This window comes from Phodopus roborovskii, unplaced genomic scaffold (assembly GCF_943737965.1).
Source record: "Phodopus roborovskii unplaced genomic scaffold, PHOROB, whole genome shotgun sequence".
Lineage (NCBI taxonomy): Eukaryota > Metazoa > Chordata > Mammalia > Rodentia > Cricetidae > Phodopus > Phodopus roborovskii.
Genome location: NW_026126517.1, coordinates 45,899,223 through 45,919,572, shown reverse-complemented (window position 1 = coordinate 45,919,572; position 20,350 = coordinate 45,899,223). Strand labels below are relative to the sequence as shown.

The 20,350-nt window shown below is 42.6% G+C and overlaps 1 protein-coding gene across 1 annotated transcript in view; it reads right to left on the bottom strand.

Annotated features, from left to right (window-relative positions):
• Positions 1 to 20,350, bottom strand: part of Bnip2 (BCL2 interacting protein 2) — a 216,625-nt gene that overhangs the window by 183,516 nt on the left and 12,759 nt on the right. The gene's annotated exons all lie outside the window — the stretch shown is intronic.

The following is a 20,350-nucleotide window of genomic DNA, read 5'->3' as shown; positions in this document are numbered from 1 at the left end:
TAAGATTGTTTTTGCTTCTACTTTATAACTACTTTATTGCTACTTTTATGAACCATAATGTAAATATCTGTGTTTTCCGGTTGTCTTAGGTGACCCCTATGGAAGGGTTGTTTGATCCCCTCCCCCAACCTGCCCACAAGGGGTTTTTTAACCTATGGGTTGAGATCCCTGGGTTATATGTATGTGCTACTGTGCATAGCTCATTGAGTTCTTGTTAGTTTTAAAAAATATTAAGTGTGTGTGTGTGTTTGTGTATGTGTGTGTGTGTGTGTGTGTGTGTGTGTGTGTGTGTAAGCTGCATGTGTGCAGAGACCCACAGAGGTAAGAAGAGAGTGATGGACCCCTGGGAACTGGAGTCATGGAGGTTGTGAGCTGTCCTGTGGGTGCTGAGATCTGAACTCCTGTCCTCTGCAAGAGCAGTGAGCACTCTTAACTGCTGAGCCATCGTTCAAAGCCCTCACTGATTTCTGAGATGTGGGCTTGTGGATGGTGTTCTGCTGGTTGTGTATGAGTGCAGTCCATCTGAAGAAAGACTCTGGGGACAGAACAGGAGGGGAACTGGCAGAAATTAATATTCTTTAAACTGTATCCACGCATCACTCCTTGGATGAAAGGCAGCATGTGAGCGATAGAGAGACACCAAAGGAAGCCCACAGATAACCGTGCTGCTACAGGAAACCAGAGCAAGAAGTGACTGGCTCAGCCTGAACCCTCCATCTCTAGTGGAAGAGACATTTCCTCATACCATCTGTGTGTACCGGGAGAGACGAGGAGCCACGGCAGTGACCACCCCCTTTCATGGGGCTAATTTCATTTTTGCTACAGGACGACAAACTGCATATAAACTTGTTGTTCCCTTGCAAGCTGTATGCATTTGGGTTCAGTTAGGGAGTATCACTCACCTCGAGCATAGAACTTGATGCAACCTCAAATGCAGAGCCAATGATCATATTGAGCACTGACTAAAGCCAGTAATGGTACTGAACAAACATTATACGAGTTGACTTTCCAGGTTGGAGACTTGACTCAGTGGTTAAGAAACTTACATGCAAGCCAGAGTTCAGAGCCCCAGAAAGAACCCAGTGGAAGCCAGATATGGCAGTGTGTCAGTGATCCCAGCACTATGGGAAGGTGGCAGGTGAAGGCAGGACAGCCTGCCTATCCTGGCTTACATCGTGGTGACAAGAGACCACGATTGTGACAAGAGTATCACAATTGCTGTCTGACCTAAATAATACCTGTACCTGGTGCATGTATACACAGAGAGAGAGGGGGAGGAGAGAGGAGGGAGGGAGAGTTGACTTTTCCCAAAGTGGGTATCTTCTCCAGATTTTGCATTTCAGTAATATAAGCTGGTCTATTTCAGGCTAGGGTCAAGGTCAAGAAAACTGAACATCCATAACAGACAGAAGGCACTTAAAGGAAGTTCACCCTAACTGGGATTAATTTCACTCCTGTTTCACCTGGGGAGGGTGAGGATCCACAGATCCCACCTAGTTTCAAGGCCCAGCACTGCCTCTGCAGCCAGCTGACAGCTCATCATCCTGTTTTCTCCCAGAAAGGACCTCTGAGACCTTGGGAGTAAGAGCCTGTTTCAAACCTGAGGATGCAATCTGGCCAACGCTGTACCCTCAGGGATGGAGCCGTTAATGTGGTATCAAAAAGCTGGGGCTTTAATAACTACAGGAACAGAGTCCCAGGCTTCTGGTAATGTGGCTCCCTCACAGTGAACAGCCTCACTGGGACAATTCCCACACTCACCTGAGCACTCTAGCCAGGCACAGAGTCCAAGGCCTGGTTCCTGCTTTCCTTTCTTCCCAGATTATTTTCCTAAATTGCTTCAGCAGAGAGTTAGCTATCTACTTCAGATAAACAGGACTTTCCAGGATCGGGTAATATTGCACACAAGTTATCCAACCCTGCCTTAGTAACAGTCCATGTTCTGTGAAGCAATGGTGAATATTCAAATACTGTAATTGGAGGTGATTTACATTGTTTTGAATTAACTAAAATTCCATTGTTAAGCACAAATACGGCTCCAGTAAATCACCAGGCTTTTAATAGGTCCACGTGAGCAGGTTACCGAGCAAGCTGGATTTATGAGGCTCCTGGGGAGCTGACCACTGTATCATGCTTCCTGCTGCTAGGTAATATGCATGACACATTTCTGGACACTAATTCATTTATTTAATAGTAACAGTATGCAAAAACAGTGTTCGCAACGAGGCTGACAAAGGAGGTATAAAAGTTTTATTAATCCATAGCTAATCAAAGGCCAGCAGAAGGCCCATAATGGTGGCATTTACAGACCATATCGAATGTGAATAAATTAAATTTTTGTTTCCTAAAATCTTACTAATAGGATGTATTGGACTTGAAACATTTATACTTTTAATTACAGAGGCAGGCTGCGGAGCTACTTTCTGGCCACATATCCCCTGAAAACTACACCTTTGCCTCCTGGCCCAACAGCAATGCAGTTGTCTGATTAAAAGAAAAACAAAAACAAAACAATCAACAGCTGCCTCTTACTGCAAACTGTGTGTTGTTTAGGGTGTAACTCATTTAATAATTGTGTGTTGTCAATCATTCGAAACTTCTCTCCCTGTAAGATAAATATTGCCTATTTTATATTTATCCCATCATGCTGCTCACTACCTGGAATACAGAAGCACAGAACTAATGTCTGTATAGATATAGATGATTTCAGGACCAGTTCTGTAATAAATCAGGGCAAAGCGGGAGTTTGGAGCAAGGAGATGGAGAGAAAGCGCATGGGAACACTCACCCTCCTGCTTAGTCCAATACTCTGTGTTGGGAGAGTATTTTTGTTCATCATTCCTAAGGCAGAACACAAGGCAATCAGGCATTAAAAAACCACAGTTTCTCTTTCACAGAATAAGCACAAGGCATGCTCACAGTGTCACGTGGGCAACCAGCCAGCTCTGACATAATTATCTCATTTGAATACTGCTCTGATATTGAAAGATGAGAGAGATCATGGAATTATCTGTGGCAATATTTTCACAGGTGCCTTTTTTTTTTTTCTTTTTACGGCAAAGGATAAAACTTGGCTATAGGGTGATCTTGTATTAAAGAGGTTCCAAGGTCAAATGAGTTTGGGGCAGGCTGTGTGACATGAAGATGTACCTCAGGTCTCCTTGTTGCTGTAGGTGCTCTCACAGACAGCATGACCCACATGGGTCCTGGGTTGATTTTATTGTGGATTTTCTTCTTGTTCTATTTTTGAGTATGTGTGTGTGTGTTGTCTGTGTCTCTGTGTCTGTGTGTATTGTGTATGTGTCTCTGTGTGCGTGTCTGTGTGTATGTCTTTGTGTGTGGTGTGTGTGTGTCTGTGTATTTGTGTCTGTGTATGTGTGTGTCTGTGTATATGTCTTTGTGTGTGATGTGTGTGTATGTGTCTGTGTATTTGTGTCTGTGAATGGTGTGTCTGTGTGTATGTCTTTGTGTGTGATGTGTGTGTGTTTATGTATGTATGTGTGTCTGTGTATGTGTGTGTTTGTGTGTATGTCTCTGTTTAGTATTGTGTGCGTCTGTGTTTTTGTGTGTGTATTTGTGTCTGTGTATGTGTGTGCATGTGGAGATCTGGGGTTGATGTTAGCAGTCATCCTAGATTGCTCTCCCACATTATTCAATGAAATAAGGTTTCTCAATCGAACCCAGAGCATGCAGATATGCAAGTCCCACCAGCCAGCTTGCTCTGGTGATCCCTCGTCTCCCTCCACTTTCCCAGGCTGACATTACAGGCAGACCAGCTCATCTACTTGGCATTTACTTGGGTTCTTGGGTAAGAACTTTAGTCCTCACTCTTGCAGGGCAGGTGTTTAACCACTGAGCTGTCTCCCCAGTGTCCCTTGTGGAATTTTTACTGGGACAAAAGGTCTGCTGACCCTAGAACATACCAAGGTCAGACACAATGTTCCACACTAACTACACAGGAACTTCACTCTTTCTGGAGAGTCTCTGAGTGCTACCAAGTCTCTAATTGTGTCAGCTTCAAAACACACACACACACACACACACACACACACACACACACACACCACAACACTACACTCACCCACCTGCTATGACTTCCCCCTTAAACAGTGAGCAGAAATAAACCCTTTCTCCTAATGAACCTTTTCTCACATTGAGTCCTTTTGAGTCCTTCCTCCCCTCAGTTGCTTTTGTCATGGCATTTTATCACAGCAACAGAAAAACAACAACAGCAAAAACAAAACAAAACAAAAAGACACCTAATTCACTAAGACAATAGATATGCTGACTAATGAAACAGAACAGGATGTCTAGAAAAGGGCCCACAAAGATACAATCCATTGATAACCATCACAAGTGCCAAGGTGTTTCAAAGAGACAGAACTGTCTGTTCAATTAGATTTGATTGAATGCCAAAAAATTAACCTTGATCTTGATATAAAACTTAACTTTCAATCAGCCGTAGGCATAAATGCAAAAAAACCACAATTATAAAATTTCTAGAAGAAACATATGACCTCGGGTTAGGCAAGATTCTTAGTCTTAACATCAAATGCAATAAGTACAGTAGAAAAAAATCAATATACATTAATAATGTTGGAAATGTGTGTTTTTAGAAAGACTTAGTAATAAAACAAAATTGGGAAAAATATTTACAAAACAAATATTCTGGACCTGTTTTTATAACTCAATAGAAAAAGTGGTGTCTTTTTTTTTTTTAAATAGGTAAAATTTTGAACAGACCAAATAGTAAAAGAAGAGATATCATAGCATGTAAAGGCAATAGTTGTTAGAACATACAAATGAGAGGGAGACATGGCTCAGTGAGTAAGGTGCTTGCCGCACAAACATGAGATTGGATTCCCCAGAACCCACTTATAAGCCAAGCTCAATGATGAATGCTTGCAACCTTAGCACTAGGAGGGGAGTCTGGCAAACCTAGGGATTTCTGGAAATTTAGACTAAATGTTAAGACCTGTATTCAATGAGAAACAATTTCTTAAAAAGGAAAAGCAAAAACAAACAGGCAAAAAAAAAGCCACAAGGTGGAAAGTGATTAAGGAGAAACATCCCAATATCAACTTCTGGCTTCCCCATGTAGAAGTAAACCTGCACACACTCATGCATACACATGGACACACACCATCCTTCCATCCATCCATCCATCCATCCATCCATCCAAATGGAACACACAAGGTACCAGAGTATACTCACCAAAATGGTTGCTAAGGAATCTGGGAAAAAAAAAAATGTGTAAGCCCACAGAATTAACTCTTTTCCATATTGACTTAAGGTCAGAGAATTCAAGCCCGCACTTGCTTTTTCAAGGTTAAACAACAGAATGTCTGGCCTAAGGTGTGGCTATTGGAGGATGTTTGGCCTAAGGTGTAGCTGCTGTATGTCTTGCCTAAACAACAGAATACTTAGTTCAGGATATGGTTACTTGATTTTTCAGACATTGAGATAATTAGGTCTATTTGTTTCTTGTACCTTTATTAAGAAAGTTTTTTGCCTTCTCCCCACTTTTGATTTTAGTATATAAGAACTTGGAACAATAAATGTGGTGATACCTTGCTTGTACAAATAAAGCTTGTCTGAAGATCAAAGGATGGAGCTGGCCACTAGCTAACCATAGAGGTCTGGAGGTCTGTGTAGACAGATGGAAAGTGAGATGACTGCTCAGAGAGAGGATATACTCTGGAAGAAACAGGAACTCGCCCCATCCCCAAACTAATGAGGTGAAGGTGGCTTTGGCTTGCTCCTTCTTCACTCTGACTCTTAGCATTTCCCTGGGTTTTCATTATTTAAACAAATTAAGAACTCCATTTACCCACCCTGGTCTACAAGAACTAGTTCCAGGATAGCCTCCAAAGCCACAGAGAAACCCTATCTCAAAAAAAAAAAAAAAAAAAAAAATCTAAGTACAAATAAACTGGGAGCTGGTCATAGTATTTTCTGGATGCCCTCTTGACTTTATCTTTTGTCTGTTTCTCTCTTCAATCTGTACTCCTCTCCTCAGGTATGAGCCAAGAATATTATACTCAGAAAAAATATTTCTCAAAACGAAGATGAAATAGCATTTCCCAGAGAAACAGGAACTGAGAGACTCCATCAGCTGTAGACAGCCACACAGCAAACACTAGTGTAGTCCTGCTCTAGTTGGTAATTTTTTTAAAGAGGAATCTATATTAACTGCTTTCTTAATATTTACGTATTTTATGTGTCTGAGTGCTTGCCTGCATGTGTGTATATACACTACATTCATGCAGTTTGCAAAGAGGCCAAAAGAGAGCATCAGATTCCCTGGGACTGGAGGTGCAGAATGTTGTGAACCACTACTTGAGTCTTCTACAGGATCAACAAGTACTCTTAACCACTGAGACTTTCCTCAAAATCTGTAATTTCTTATTTGGTTAAACTCAACCAAGAAATTCTACTCCAAGATACTTACCTCAAATGAAATATAAACGTAACTTACAGGCATTAGCAGTTTTACATATAATAACCATTAGCTGGAAATTCCTTTTAAAGAATTATATGTCAGTAAATTGTGTCATATCTATACAATAGAATACTGTTCAATGATTTTAAAAGGGATACACTAAAATATGCCACAGCATAAACATATATGAGAAATACTTCTAACTGAAAGGTGCCAGACACAAAAAGCTACACATATTCACAGCTCTGTGTAACTGGGTGTGGTGACACAAGCCTGTAATCCCATCACTTGGGGCTACTGAGATGGAAAGCTTCATTTTTCTTAGGGTACAATGCAGATGATGGTCCCACACCCATGTGCATATGGGCAGCACTAAATGGTTCAGTGGGTTATTAATTTTAAAAAATAGGGAACTGGGTGTGATGTTTTCAGCACATTTAATCCCTGGCGGAAGCAGGTAGATCTCTTTGAGTTTGAGGCCAGCTTGGTCTTGAGAGAGTTCCAGGACAGCCAGGGCAATGTAGAGATACTCTGTTTCCAACCAAACATTTGGAGGGAGATACAGTAACAGGGCTCCTAGGGCAGAGTTGAGGTGGTATAGTATGGGCTAGAGATCATCAAAATACATTGTATACAAGTATGAAATGTTCAAAGAATAAATAATATTTATTTTTTAAAAACTAGAACAAAATTGACTTACAATTACCAAAAGCCATAGAATTATACTCTTAAAAAATTGTACATGGTCAAAGGTCACTGGATTTTGTGACACTGAAATTATGCTTGATGGAGCTAATTTTTTTAAAGTGAGCACTGGTTTACACACAACCTGGATGGAGCAGTTGTCACAGAAAACGAAGCAATATGAACTGAAGATCTATTGCTTTAGGCAGACTAAAGCGTGTTGTAGCTGAGTTCTGTGTCCCCCCCTTGAGGAACAATCTATTTGAACATGCCACATCAATTCATTTAGGTTCCAACACATTTTTTTTGTACTTCAATCAAATAAAAATTATCCTAAAATAGAAAGGCACAACCCTCTCTCAGTTAGGAATTTAAATGTAAAAATGAAACGTACATTTTCAGCAAAGCCAATCCTGTAGAGTATCAAACTATGTTCCAGGACTGCGGTGGGTTTATTCTAGAAACACTCCTGGTGTGACCGTTGACACCCACAAATAAAAAGAGAGAGTAAATGGTATGATTGTGTCAGTTAATGGCAGAAACCTTTTAATTTCCTCAGAACTAGTTGTATCCTCAGGTATAAGTCCATCCCTTAGGGCGCTGGTTGGTTTTAGTGTCAACTTGGCACAAGCTAGAGTCACCTGAGTAGGGAACTTTTACTGATCTTAACTGATGGAACAATCCACCCCAAACATGGACAGAACTGAAGGCAGGGATAATGAGTTCACTAGACCCAAGATAAATGATAAATGGGTGTTTTATTGGGGAGCAACTTATACAGATAATAATAAAGAGCCACCACAGCCTTTCTCTGCCCTTCCATCTGAACCTGGATCCAAGAGACAGAGCCCTGCTTCATGCTTCCCCCTTTCCGGTTCAGTCTGCATCTGAAGCCACGTCCAAAGGGGAGTGGCCACTAACAAAAACACTGATAAGGCTAGATGATGCTACTCAGAACCTTCTGGTGGCAGCCTGGATCGAAGGGAACACAGAGGAAGGAAGGCGGCTTGCCTTTTGTTCCTTCTGCCTTGGCTCTTGCCTCTGAGTTAATTCATCCTGTTGCTGCCGCCGCGATTCCTTCACAATTACTGAACCCGTGCTTCCAGGCTTCCATCATTGTATGAGGGACAGCAGCTCCCAGGAACCCTTTGGGTTTTCTATGACAGGTTGGGACTTCTGAGCACCCAGCCTCAAGGGCCAAGCAGCTAGAGGGGCTCTCAGTCTCTCAGGTGTGGTTCGGCCATTAAAGTTTTATGAATACATGTGTTCATCCTGTCTCTCCAGCTATTACACCTGGGTATGGGCCACTCTGCTGGTGACTCTAGCTGACCAGAGCAGGTCTGAAGATAACACCACAGTGTGTCACCACAGCGTGTCATAGTACAAGGCTTCTGGGAGTTGTGGGGCTCCTTTCTACTGGCTTTTCAGGAAAAGTGTCTCTAAGTGAGGTGGACACTATGGTGCTCAGTTATGAGGCTCATTTCTAGAAAACTCTAGATAGCACATGACGCTTTAGCAGAGGAGGAGCCAGAGAGCAGGAGTAAGGTACAGGAGTCTGAGCCAGGGGCTCTGTGCTTAGAGAGGTCCATGTTGGTGTCATGTCCACCTCTCCAGATTTTCTAGGCCTTGGTTTCTCACCTGTGAGATGTGTAACCATTCCAGCTTTGATTGCAATGCCGTGTGCCCTAGAACTGTCAAATTTCTCTGCTTGACTAACTTCTCTGCAAGAAGTCAGTCCAGGGCAGAATTAATTTCATGCTGACAAAAGTGGAAATACTGAGCTCTTGGCATCAACATTGTATTTTTCCCCTGATGTTTTGGTTAAATCTCATGGTTACATTTTTTTTCCTACATAAGAGGCCAAATTTTATTTTATATGCAATTTTATAGCACACACTTAAATCAGAGTTTACCAAATGGCATAATAAATGTCAGCTGTTGTTCAAAGTGGGTTAGGAGCCAGGTGTGGTGGCTCAGACCTAGACTCCTAGAACTTGGGAGGCTGAGGCAGCATGACTGCAAATTTGAGGCTGGCCTGGTCAACGCAGCAAGATTCTATTTCAAAAGTCAAGAAAGCTAACAGGAAACAAGTTGGAAAGGAGGTAAAGTGTAAGATGAAAATCCTGGATATCTGAGTCTATTTGGGCTCCTATAATAAAACATGACAGGCTGGATGACATATAAACATGAAAGTTTGCTTCCTCCGGTTTTGGAGGCCAAGGGTTCAGGATCCAGGTGTTGCTAGAAGCAATGTCTGGAAAGAACCCGCTTCCTCAGACTAGATGTCTGACTCTAACCCCATCCTCAGCTCTACCTCCTGAACTTGTCTCCCTTGGGGGAAGGGGCTGGGTCTCCTTGGAGGCCTCTTTTATAAGGTCAGTAATCTCATTTATAAGGACAAGCCCTCATGACCTAACGACTTCCCAGAGACCCACCTCTTAACATCGTCACCTTGGGGATGAGCATTTCAGTGTAGACATTGATAAAGGACACAAACATTTGTGTGATGGTGCCAGCTTCTCTGCTGGCAGACCAGAGTTTTCATTTCTGGTGCATTCTGGGAATCTCAAAGTGGGAGCATCCTGTATTTTGGATGCATTAACCTCTACCACTGTCTATTTCTTCTTCCTCCTTCCTGTCCTCCTTGTCTAACAGCATGTATTACTAACAGTATGTATTACTATTGTGTGTGTGTTGGAGAGGGCACACACACACCACAGAATGCATGGGTAGTTGTCAGAGGGCACTATATAGAGTCAGTCCTCTCTGCCCACATTTGTGTGGGTTCAGGGGATCAAACACAGGTCATCAGGCTCCAGCAGCTGATGAGGTATCTTCCCTGCCTTAGGCCTAGCTTTAAAAAAAATAATTTTGGAAAATACACAGAGTAGAAATTTTCCAGATAGGAAACAAAAACTGAAGAGACCCCGAGACCTCCGATTCGCCTTTAAAGCAGTTTGCTGGGGGGAGCAGGGGCAATCTCAATTAGAGCAGACCATTTTCTCTCACAGATTTGAGATCAAGTCCATTTTCCAAAGGTGACCATGGGCTTTGTACCTCAGGGAGTAAGTCTGAAATGAGAGCCAGCCAGCCGTGCCTCCTGGATAAGGCTGCCAGCCTGCAATGGATTTGTTACCATCCATGGGTAACACAGCGAGAGTGTGCAAGATCAAGTCATCGGTGCCCTAAATCCCCAATCTCCTTGGCTTCCACTCCATAAACCAGTGGGGCAGTCAGCCACTCGGGAGCCTAGAGGTTAAACACATACGATTGACCTTAGAGAAAGGAGCTCTCACGTCGTTAAACACAGGCTTGCCCGATCACACCAAAAGGGGCCCTGGGAGCATTATTTAAGGCTTGTGCCACACACATTTATGTGACATAAAATCGATACCTTTCCCGTCTTTGTTTGCCTGGATCATGTTTAACTACTAAAGGGCTCTCAGGGCATCATTCAGATTTACAGTCTTGCACTTTATGTGGGCAGGTATGTGAACAAGAACAGGGATGTGTCTATTTTTCCTTGTTTGGATCATGCTTATGTCATTATGCAGATGCACAATTTGTAATTTTTAAAGCAGAAAGTATTTCCCTTCCTTTGGCTAAAATTTTTGTAAAGAATGATTCTTTTAGGGGACAGTGAAACTGTGTGTTATTCAATAACATGGTGATGATTAGCGATAGTTTGAGAGAAAATTTTAAATCCCAACATATGTTTATGTAAATAGTCTCCACTCTGAACACTGCATCAGGGACCAAACCTTCAACGCATGCACCTTTGGGGAAAATTTCATGTCTAAGGGCTCAGCTAAGTTGTCACATTTATAGATGTCTTTCTTTCCAATGGTTGAATAAGATAGCTGATTGTTTTAATGCTTATCAGAGACCCAGACCAATAAAATCTGTGTGCATCCATATTAGAAATAGAGATAGACAGATAGATAGACATATGAGAGGTTAAATAAGTAATAAAGGCTCATGTTAGCTCAGGTTGTGTCACAAACTACTAGGGCTGGGGAGTTGGCTCAGTGGTTAAGAGTACTTGCTGCTCTCATGGAACCTGAGTTCAGTTCCCAGCACCCACATCAGGCAACTCACAACTGCTTGTAACTCCAGCTTTAGGGGATCTAATGGCCTCTTCTGGCTTCCACAGGCAATCACATACATGTGTGCATCCCTTCTCACATACACATCAATTAAAATAAATAAATTATAAAATAAGCACTGATCAAATTGTGCACTCACACATATATTGAGGGAGAGAGGGAGGGAGAGAGAGAGAATAAGAAAATACTTCACATGATCACAGAGGCTAAGAGGTTCTAAGACCTGTAGTCAGCAAGCCAGAGATGGAGAGTCTGAATAGTTAAGTCTCGGGAGAAGAGACCACAGTATAAATTTAGACTCAAAGCCAGGGGCTCAAGATCCAAGAAGAGCTGATCCTCATGTTGGGGAAAGAGCAACAACCCAGTTCAGGCAGGAAGCAGGCAGGCAGGCATTCCCTCCCCTGAAGCCCTGAAGCCATTTTATTCTTAAGCTATTGGTTACTCTTGTTATTTGATAAAGTACCCACAAGAATCGGCTTAAGGATGGAAAGAGTTATTGGGGTGCAACTTTTGGGGGGGAAATTTGGTTCATGGTGGGGGCGGGTGGGTAGAGCATAAGAGACGGCTCCATGGCAGTAGGTCAGGAAGCAGAAAACTCAGATCAGAAAGGAAAGCAGATTCTGCCCTCACAACCTCCCCCCCACCACCACCCAGCAGTCCACTCCTGCTAGCTGGGGTATAGTCCTGGTGGTTTCATGGCTACCCAAAGAACAGGAAGCAATCTGAGGAGACGTCCCTAGTTTCCTTTCTATAGCTGTACTAAAACACACAGACCATAACGCACTTAGGGGAAGAAAGGATCTATTTGGCTCACACTTCCAGGTTACAGTTTATCATTGAGGGAAGTCAGGGCAGGAACTCAAGCAGGAACTTGAAGGAAGGCCTGCTTGCTGCTCCACACAATAACAACATCTAACCAAGGAACTGAGCTCACAGCCAAAGACATAGACGGAAGCCATGGAGGGATGCTGCTTGATGGCTTACAGGTTAGCCAAGGACCACCTGTCTAGACAATGGTACCACCTATACTAATCTGAGCCCTGGTATGTCAATTAACAGTGAAGACAATCTTACACAGACATGTTCCATCTGCACCAACCTTCAACTGAGGCTCTCTTCTCTGATGACTCAAGCCTATATTAAGTTGATAGTTCAAGCTAACTAGGACAGGGAGCAAGTTTTCAAATGTGTGATCCTGCAGGGACATGCAAATATCAACTGTAACCCAAGACCTTCGTCTGACTAGGTGAAGCCTACCCAAAGTATGGTGTGCAGTGCATTTTACTCAGTTTATTGATGAAAAGGGCTCATCTCACCCAGAGATGCCCTAACACCTATATGCATAAGAAGATACGACCAGATGTCTGGGTACATCACGGATGAGTTAAATTAACCACAACATTAAGACTTTAACCTGCAAGGAAACAGAATTAAATTGGTTCACCAGAATTATACAGTTAGCATAGTATAGTCTAACCTTGTGCCAGCAAGGCCTGGGAACAAACAGGCTGTCTGATAAACTAGGACAAACATTTTCAATACACAGAGAAAAGAAAAAAAAACATTATTAGTCATAATAAATGGGTTTTTTGTCTTGTTTTGTTTTGCAAATCAATTTGAAAAATGATGAGGGGCTGGAGACATGGCCCAGTGATTAAGAACATTGGTTGCTTTCCAAGAGGACCTGGTTTGGTTCCCAGTATGCACATGGTGGCTCATAGCCATCTGTAACTCAAGTTCAAGGGCATCACTTGATGCTCCTCTTCTGGCCTTCATGGGTACTTCACACATGTCATGAACATACACACATTCAGGCAAACACTTATACACAAATATAAATCTTTGTGTTTTTTTTTAATTTTGTTGGATTATTGTTAGAAGAATGAAATGTTAGCAGCTTTAAGTGCCTACGAAATAAAAGACTAAATCATGCACTTTTATAGCTTCACTCCCACACAAAACTATGCAGCTGTCAACAGAATGACAAAAGGAACATATGTACTCAAGAGAACTTGAGAAGAGACAAAGTGCCGGTCTTATGCATGTTATGGTCTTGCTTTTACATGGCTATGTGCAACATATCAAAGAGCCTTAATGAAGGGCATGATAGCTGCTGAGGGAGCAGGTAGGCAGAACAGCCTCAGAGCCATTGCTATTGTAACTTCCTTTTCTTTCACCCAGAATCAGACTTACCATGAAGTTAATGATTCCAAGCTCCAGGGCCTCTCTCTAGACTGCACTTCTCTCAAGGCCTTGGGAGGGGCCTCTGCAATGTTTTCACAGAGGCAGAAGTTTTTGCAAACTCACTAAAACAAAATAATGAAACTTATATCATGTAAGACAGGTGCCTGTTTCAGCTGAGACATTGCTATCACAGGTTGTCTCGTGCAGGATGCTTCACAGTCCTCTCTAGCAAAGATTTTTCCTAAGGCAAGCCTTTTAGCTTGCTTTGACTTCCATCCAAACTTTCCCATTTCTCTACCATTACTGTCTGTTTTGGGTCCTCAACCCCTCATCTACAATTCCAAAATCTAAAACAAGATATCTACAGTTCTTTTTTTTTTTTTTTCAGCATTCCTTTAGCAGAGAAATTTGATTTGCTTGGAGCTCATTATATGGGAAAACTTGACCCGAATGGGTGTAAGAACATCCCATCTCTCCCTCTTCATATTTTGCTACAGAAATAATTATGTCTTTCTCTGATTGTGGAGCACTTCCAAGTCCTGAAGGAGTTTTAAAGTAATAAATACCAAGAGACAGAATGTGCTAATGATGAGACAGAACAAAAGATTATTCACTGACTCCTAAAAACAGGCTCCCCAGAAATAAGAGATGGCCAACACTTTTGTTTGGAGACCCAAAGGAACCTCTCTCCACCATAACAGACAATTTAAGAACAGAATTGAGTTCTGGAACAAGGATTATTGCAACCTGATTCCAGTAAAATCAAAATCTTTACAGTCCCTGACCCATGTTGGTAAAAACAATGGTGACTGGGGTATCTGCTTTAAACAAGGGCTTCAGTTGGGGAGCAATGATGTATTGAAGTAGATGTTGACCCAATGGGATACAAAACTACCCCTGTATGCAGACTAGAGAGGAAGTGAGGAAGATTGTTTGCTGCCCAGTTCCTTCCTCCATCATCCTCCAAAAGGCCATTCAGTATGTAGAATGCTGAGCATACAGTAGAAAGCCCGGCTTAGGAGTATTGAGTGGTTGTGATGGCAACCTTGGTTGTCACAAATTTGGGGAGAGGGAACCTCTTGAGGCTACTTGATGTAGGAAGGCTCAGCCTACAGTGGGTAGTATCACCCCCAGGAGGAAGGTATGGTCTGTATAGGAAAGGTCCTGAACATAGGCCTGAGACAAGCCAGTAAGCAGCGTCCCTCCATGATCTCTGCTTCAGGCTCCTGCCCAGGGTTCCCAAAGTGAGGAATTGTAACCTATAAGCCAAATAAACCCTTTCCTTCCTAAGTTGCTTTTGGTCATGGTGTTTATCACAGCAACCTACAGTCAACTGAGACACTGGTAAATTTGTTGATCTACAAGGTCTAAACTATTTAGCTTTAACTTTAAAAGCAATTGTGTTGAGAAGAAAGACTCAAAGGTACTAGCAGGACAAACAACAATGATAGGATGCTTATTCCTCCATGCTGAAACTGGAGCTACAGGCAGTTGTGAGCTACCATGTGGGTGCTGGGACTGAACTCAGGTCCTCTTCAAAAGCAGCAGTCACATTTACATGCTGAGCCATCCTTCACCTCAGTGCCCCTCCCCTCCCGACTGAAATTTCTGCAAGAGGTTCTGCATGCAGAGCAATGTCTCAGAGAAAAGATCTGAGGTGCAAAAAGAAAAATGACCAAATAAATTAGTAAACTATACAGTCATTTACTCATAAATAATAATGTCTACTTAGTGGGCTTTAAAAGCACATCTAAACCTCTGAGCAACATTATGTCAGGTTAAAAGGTAACAATCTTGTCACGGTATTCTTTTATTATTTATAAAGGTAGTTAGGCCATTCATTGTCTTTCAACTGTAAGATGGATGGTAAAATCTTAAGGACATGGATGTCATTCAGTGGTAGGGTGCTTACACGGCATGTACAGAGTTTGAATCCCAGCACTGTAGCTGGAGAGATGGATGAGCAGTTAAGAGCACTTACTACTCTTCCAGAGGATCTGAGTTTGGCTCCTAGAACCCATGGCCACCAGCAGCTCACAGCCACTCCTGACTCCAGCTCAAGGAGACATATACCCTCTTCTGGATCTTGCAGATGTTGTACACATGTGGCATATACTTGCAGATACAAACATACACATAAACAACAACACAAAGAAATACCAAGGGCATTCATGAGGCACACCTTTGGGTAAAAGTCCTGGAGGAGATAGGTGGTAGTGTAGAACACCTTTAATCTCAGCACTCAGTATGCAGAAGCAGGCAAGCCTGGTCTACAGAGTGAGTTCCAGGACAGCCAGGGCTACACAGAGAAGCCCTGTCTCAAAACAATAGCAAAAGCAAACAGAACTCTCTGGAGGATTTTACAGGTGCATTAACTGAAGAGGGAGATCTACACTGAGTGTGGGAGGTACCACCCTTGAACTGAGGATCCAGGCTGAACAAATACAAAGGATAGAGATGAAGGCTGGACTGAGCCCTACCATTCCCCTCTCTCAGTTTAAGGAGCCCTGATTTCACACTTCCTGCTGCCATGGAACCATCTGTCACCATGCTTTCTCTACCATGAAGGACTTCATGCCCTTAAGTTATGAATCAAGATAAATCCCTTCCTCCATGTAGGCTACTAGATGAATAAGGAAAGTAGTTAATACTGAGGAATCGAAGCACCCTACCCTCCCTCTTATCTCCAGAATGGACAGAGAAAGGGGGCTCTACTGTCTCTGGTCATCAAAAGTGCCCAGGATCCTTCTGTGTCAGAAATGTCCACTGGCTCTCCCCCTCAAATTCATCTCTATATGAGGTAATAAATAATGAAAAATAGAGTAAAAATGTTCTTTCTTGACTATAATATTACAGTTTTCTTTGGATCCTGACTTAGATACAAATCAAGTGGCAATCTATGCCAAATCTGGAATTGCATACCTCGGTTCATTCTTTTATTTAATGAATATTATTAGTTAGGTAGCAATTATGGGTAAAGTGCTGCAGATACATCATGGGAAAAAAACATGACTGTCAGCCTTCAAAAAACTCACATCCTACAGGGATAGATCAGCTCTCAGTAGGTTCAAAATTACCCATTCCGATGTTCTTTTTTCTATTAAAAAACAGTGAGTAATCTCAGAGTCATTATATTTCAGAGCAATTGGGCAGCTACATTCACCTGAGGTGAACATGTCTCCCCAGGGGTGGCGCTTAGTGTAATTAAGAGTGGGACTCACAGAGAGGTTCTTATCATATGGCTTGGTAATAGTGCAGCATGAACCCAATTTATTTCTGTATAATGCTCCAGTCAGAAGGAACAGATTAATGCATGAAAAGGAAGGGGAAAACTTAAAAAAAAAAATAGTTTGCCTCTTCAGGGAGATTCAGGACATCAGAGACATAAAAATATGGGTATAGTGGTGCAGGCTGTTATCCCAGTGCTCAGGATACAGACTGGAGGATTGCAAGTTCAAAGGTAGGTTGGCCTCTGGCTCAAACGAGCAAACAATGAAGAAAAACAGAAGTATTTGGAGTTCCTGGAAATTAAGAATATGAAAACCAAAATAAGACACACAGAGAAGGGTTCTGTTAAAAATGGCATGCATGCCGAAGCCTGATGACCAAAGCCTAACCAGTACAAAAGTGACAAGGGACAAAAAATCAAAGACAAACCAGGCTCCATGGGTTATAGTTCTGAGCCAAGTATCACAGCAGCACACAAGATCTAGCTAATCATAGTGTGGGAAAGAAAGAGGCCAGAGGAGATGGACACAAACTAGTGCATATTTCCCTAATATGGAGAATGTGCCAAATGCCCTTAGATACATTGAAGATAGAGGCAACATAACACAAAAACAAATCCTGGAGAAGGTTGCAATTTAATGAATGTGCTAGTTGAAGGTTTATTCTGACTCACAGTTTGATGTACAGTCTATCATGGGAGGGAAGGCCAGGAGGCAGCGGCCAAAGATTGCCAACCATAATTCTATCCAGAGTTAGGAAGCAGGCAGAAAATGAACAAGAAGTAGTATGAGGCTATAGAGTCCCAAGGCCCACCTCTAATGACCCACTTCCTCCAGGAAGACTCCACCTCCTAAAGGATACACAACCTTCTTAAACAGAACCACCAACTGGGGACCAACTGTTTCAAAGACGTGATCCACTGTACTCAAAATACACTACTCCATGGTGTTCGAGGCACCTCTGGAATTGGGTAATTCAGTGTACTAGAGTCACTTGGAAAGAAATGGTGTTAAGTATAGCTCTAACACTGTACTACAGAACATTTAAAAATACCAGGGAAAATGTGGCTCTACCCACACAGGAAAGTTAACATTTATTTGAGGAGAGGAGACTAAAGAAAGAACTGCATAAAGTGTGACTAGGACACACACACATTCTCCTACCTCAGAAGATGAGACAGCTACTCCAGAGCAAAAGCCGAGCTGAAGCCAGAGGTTGTTCAGGGAGCACTGATTCAGGGCTTGGGATTGATGTGCTTGGTGTAAGAGTTGGATGGTATCGTGACAGTCATTCTAGGCAACTGTATGCTGGTTCACCTAATCTTGCACAAGAAGAAACCTCACCTTTTGTAAAGTAGAATACCCCCCCAGCAGAGTCAGAATAGTTTATCCAAATCAGTAGAACATCTATCATCCCCCAGGCCTCACCATCATTCTGCTACCTACAGGTTAAACAGTGGGGAGTGCAGATGCTTCCAAGAGCCCATCCAGGGATCACACAATCCATGCAGAGCCATCCCTAAACACAGCACCACTAAGAAACACATTCATGCAGCCAGTGAAATGGCTCAGCAAGTAAGCACTTGCTGCAGCACAAGCCTGATGACCTGAGCATGATGCCTGGAGCCCATATAACGGCCCAGATGCAATAGTGTGCACCTGTAATGCCAGCACTCCTTCCATTCCTGCAGTGAGAGCTAAAATAAAGCCACGAATCCCCATGGACCAGAGAGCCTGGAGTGAGTACACACCTCAGTGGGGGCAGGAACAGTAAGAGAGACATTGCCTCAAAAACAGAGTAGAAAGTAAGAACTTATTCCTGAAAGTTGTCCTCTGAATTCTACACGTGTTAAGGCATGCTACACATGCATCTGCACACCACACACACACACACACACACACACACACACACACACTTCATTAATAATAGACAAGTAATAAAAATATAAAAAGAAATATTTTTGCCTAGAATATTCCCAGCCAGAAACATTTTTTTTCTGGAAGCCTTTTCTTTCCCAGTCCAAGCAAACTACGCACCTGTCTGTTGACAAGACAATCTGGTCCACAAGGTGGAGAGCAGTGTGCATCCCTGAAGAACATGGCATTATTTATTGACTATCCGCCTCCCTCACATCTGTGAGACACAGAAACTCAATGATGGTTTACAAGACCATCAGTTTTAAACAACACCATCCATCACAAACAGGAAGGTGTGATCAACATCCCTTCCAGTACAAAGCATTATACGAGGGTCAGCAAGTGGGAGTCACGGTTGGCGACGCAATAGCTGGCCTCGGGTAGCACATCCATCCTTCCAGCTGCTTGGATCCATATGGGACCAATGAACTGCAGAGAGTTCAGGCCTCTCCTCATTGGAGATGTGTGCTGCACTATGCTATCTAAAGCCCATCAGGAAACAACTGGAAGTGAGCTGGCATCCATTATCTAAACTTCATCTCACATCCAAGTGCTGATGAAAGGGAAAACACGCACATTAGCAAGCAGACAGATGTGATGAGGGAAACTCAGGTATTGTTATCATGAAGAAATCAAAAGTTTAAAATGTAGGGAAGGAATGGAAAACATCTGTCATTCATCAAAGCCAGATGGAGAACCAAGAGTATTGTTTTCTTTGAGAAATCAAGTTCACAGCAGGCCCTGATACTCCTGAACTCAACTCAACTGCTCCAAACATCTAGTTCTAGGATAACATTATGTAATCTTCCAGTCATGAAACTCAGCATCCTCACTATAATTTCTATTATGTCTGGACCAATGATGATAGCACTACACCCTTACCTCAATAGTTTGAGTTACTGTAAAGATCAAAGCAAATACCCCAGCCAAAGTATCATGGAATAATAAGGATCGGGGGAAAACAGGCTAGATAGATGCTTATTCAGGGAGAAATAACTTACAATAGAGACAGATGAACGCCAGCAGGTTCCTGGTCCCAAGGATGCCTCCAGATGCTCTCTATCTCCATCCAGCAAGCAAGAGAGAGCTCTGAGGCCCCTTCCCCAGACCTAGTTCCCCCAAGTCACATCAGCCCCTGTCCCCACCCCCAATAGGCGTGGTCAGTGCAATAGGTGCAGACAGAGTGAGTATTTGACTACACCAAAGAGCCTAGGAACGGTAACAATAATATGTATTAAATTGTAGCTTGTGTTTATTTTTTAACAAAATTAAACTATTACCAATGAATCATTAAACACAAGGTGGCGGGGGGATCCCTAGTGGAAAGAGTCAGCCTAGAACTGTGTGGGTGGAGATACTTTCCAAATCACACCATCAAAAGCTTAGCTCTTGGGCAGGGAAGATGGCTCAATGGACAAAGCACTTGCCCAGCAAGCATCATGAACTGAATTCAGATCCCCAGAAGCCATGTAAAGTCATGTGTGGTAGCAATGAGTCTGTAATGCCATCTTTCATATGGGGACGTGAGAGTCAGAGATGAAAGGAATCCCAAAGAGCTTGGTAGAAAGTTAATCTGGCATAGGCATCTATTAACAAAAGAACCCTGCCTTAATATATTCTTTGGGCCTTTCTCATTTGTGACTCCTGCACGACAAACAGTCTGCACCAAATTCCCTCCGATTCAGTAGAGTGTTTCCTTTTCCCAGTAAATCCTTAGTGACATTTCTTTCAGAACAGAAGGTAGGTACAACCACAGGATATCTGGATCTCACAATGGCCTGGCCACATAG